The sequence below is a fragment of the Nanorana parkeri genome, unplaced genomic scaffold (genome assembly GCF_000935625.1).
Source record: "Nanorana parkeri isolate BGI_ZX_2015 unplaced genomic scaffold, ASM93562v1 scaffold522, whole genome shotgun sequence".
Taxonomy (NCBI): Eukaryota; Metazoa; Chordata; class Amphibia; order Anura; family Dicroglossidae; genus Nanorana; species Nanorana parkeri.
In genome coordinates this window covers 1079376-1082521 of record NW_017306790.1, presented here as the reverse complement: position 1 = coordinate 1082521, position 3146 = coordinate 1079376, and positions in this window count along the sequence as shown.

The following is a 3146-nucleotide window of genomic DNA, read 5'->3' as shown; positions in this document are numbered from 1 at the left end:
GTCCGTGACCACCTGAGGAGATGACCGAGAAGCCTGGGGAATGAACATGGAAATCCCGTTCCAATTTCGCAGGAATTCGTCCCACATCAACAAATCGGCCCGTGCTGCCCTATCGATCACTATGACCGAATCCTGATCAGGGGCGGCAGGTAACAATGCCAGTAGCCTGGAAATGAAAGCCCTACCTTGTGGAATGATTCGCATTGCGAAATTGAGCATTCCCAACAGGGACTGCAAGGACCTTCGGTTACATGCCGGCGACACCAGCAGTGCATGCATGACGTCCATGACCAGCTTGTCAGGTGGCAACCGGGCTTGCATGGCGACCGTATCCAGCACCACACCCAGAAAGGTCAGCGTCCTGAGAGGTCCTTCCACCTTATGAGCTGCCACCGGGACTCCTAGCGTGTTGAAAATATCAAGCAGCTTGCCCAGATCCCTAGGCACCTTGTCGGGGAGTAGTAAGTCGTCCAGGTAGTGCAGGACTTTCTGGCAACGCCCCTGTTCCTCCAAGACCCAATGCAACGCTTGCACGAATGTGTCGAACAGCTACGGGCTGCTCTTGGACCCGAAAGTCAACTTGGTAGCGAAATAGTATTGCTCCCGCCACTTGACCCCGTGCCACTGCCACAGTGACTGCTTGATAGGCAGTAGTTTAAAGGCGTCGGAAATGTCTGCTTTGGACAGCCATGTCCCCTCGCCTGATGCCAAGATATGCTGTATCGCCTGATCCACTGAGGAGTATTTGAGGCCAAATTCCTCAGAAGGTATCAATGCATTTAAGCTGGGAATATGTGTGGAATGAGGGGCTGACAAGTCATAAATCAAACGGTATTTATTTGAGAACTTCCCACATACCAACCCTATTGGGCTAACTCTCCACATGTAGAAGGGGGGTTCCGAAAAGGGGCCTATCATGAAACCTTAGGACAGTTCTGTATGCAACAGACCGTCGACGGTGGAGGGGTCGGCTAAAGCTGACCTCAGGCTTCCGCATTCGTATGTTGACTGTGGCAACGTGATGAAACCCTCGGAAAACCCAGCGCCCAGGAAATCCGCTAATGAGGGGTCAGGATGCAAGGACAAGAAACCAACCAGTGCTCCAACATTCACCCGGCTTAGTCATGGAGACTGTGGGTTTCTGACTGAGCATGCGGTCTTGGGGTGGGCCCTGAAGCAAGTAAAGCAAATATGCAACAACCTGCACTGGGGGTAGTTGCAAGCCTTATTAAAGTTGTTGCAAATCTGAGCTTTGCCTAGGTACTGTATCGGCCTGCCTAATTTGTTGAACTGCGCGACTGGCGTCCCGGAAGGGTGAGGCAGTATGCCCTGCTGCCTCTGTGTGGTGGCCTTGTCTACGGGTGCAGACGTGAGGCACCAGTCAGCCGTGTGTGCCGAAGATTGACACGTGCTGCAAACGGGGGACTTGAGGCCTGCGAAATGACGGCAGAACAGTTCCGTATCAATTCTGCCCCAGTTGGCTACAAACTGAAACTGCGCCAGACCTGCCGCCACTTTGGCTGAAAAAGCCCGGTAGTAATCATAAAACGCATGACCCCCATACTTATATCCCAGATCCACCACTATGTGTATGTACGCATCTAGTTCTTCCCTACGATTGGGGCTTACAGAACATATGACGTCCCTGTACATGCCAAAAGCCAGCACAAATTCAAGTACCGACAATTTCCTGTTCAATCTCGGGTCCCTGGCTTTTAAAATGACCGACACCTCCCCGCACGCGTAAGCTTTGTTGTCCGAGACATCGTGGGCGGCAATGAGCAGTGACGCCAAGTTGACGTCCTTACCCTCTAATATGTCCTTCCTTATATTTACCAGGACAAAATGCGCCGGCGTGATGTTAGGAGGGGTGATGCCTATACCTGAGTTGAGGGGCCCCACGGCGCTAGCAGAACTGGAGGCAACCGCAGGAGTGCCGGGAGCGTCCGGTGCCGCCGCTGCTGGAACTGCCAAAACCTGTCTCTCCAAAGTCTCTGTCCTGTGCTGGAGATCGTGAACTGTCCAGGGGATGCCGGACCAAGCATGCTGGTGCAGACCCCCAGTGACAGCCCCATGCCCAACTCATAGGGTACTCACCCGAACCTGCCGTGGACCAGAAGTACCTGTAAGGTGGAGGAAAACAAATAAAATTGCCCCCAATGCCAGAAAACGCGAGCGGCATTGCGCATGCGCGGTGCTGCGGTCACTGACAGTGAACCTGGTATAAGCCACCCGCAGCCATTAGCGGAGAGGAATAAACACAGTATGACCGCCGGGCAGTAGCAGGCCGCCGAGAGCTACAGTCGGCTTGAGAATTAAATATTACCTGCTAGTGGTGGATGCGCTGGCCGAGAACTCCAGGGAAACGAGCTGCCCGACTTCGTACCGTGACCGCTGGACCGGATGTGACGAGCAAATCCCCCGGAAATGATGTCACTGCTACGCCGAGCTCAACACATCCGGAAGCCTGAGCGGGCGGCTCCTTAAGAGGGCTGAGGGGGACGCCGACTCCTCCCACAAAAGTGGCTAACACGTTAGCCTAAGACATATATAATATTATTATACAACATACTTGACCTTGACAAGGAATAAGGACTTACTTTGAAAAAAATCCAAGTATATTTTATTGTATAAGTGGGAGGGAAGACTGAGCAGTTGAGCAAAATTTTATCTAATGGATACTCTGCTTTAACCACTTGCCGTCCGCCCGTTGTAAAAAAACGGACGGACGGCACTGCAGCATTGGCGAGTTGCCGTCGCCAGACGGCATTTTTTTTCTGCTCGCGGGTACGCACGGGCAGAAACTAGCGGGCACGCACGGGCAGAAACGACCCGACCAATGCAAACACCCGTTACCGGGTGTTTCACATATAGACGATTGGTGGCTCCATAGCCCGCCGATCGTCTATATGTGCTCGTTTTTTCGGAACCCCCTTCCGCCTACCTCCCCCCCGTGCGCGGCCGCTGGTTCCCCGACCCCTCACCTTCAATCCCGGGATCCGCTGCCCCATCTGCGGCCCGGGACCGGCTCGGAGGGCGTCAGGAGGAAGAGGACGGGAGATCAGCTCCTTGCTGTCTCCCTCCGGGCTGTGAATGAAGAAGTGATGTGTATTACATCACTTCCGCATTCACCTGTCAGTCATCTG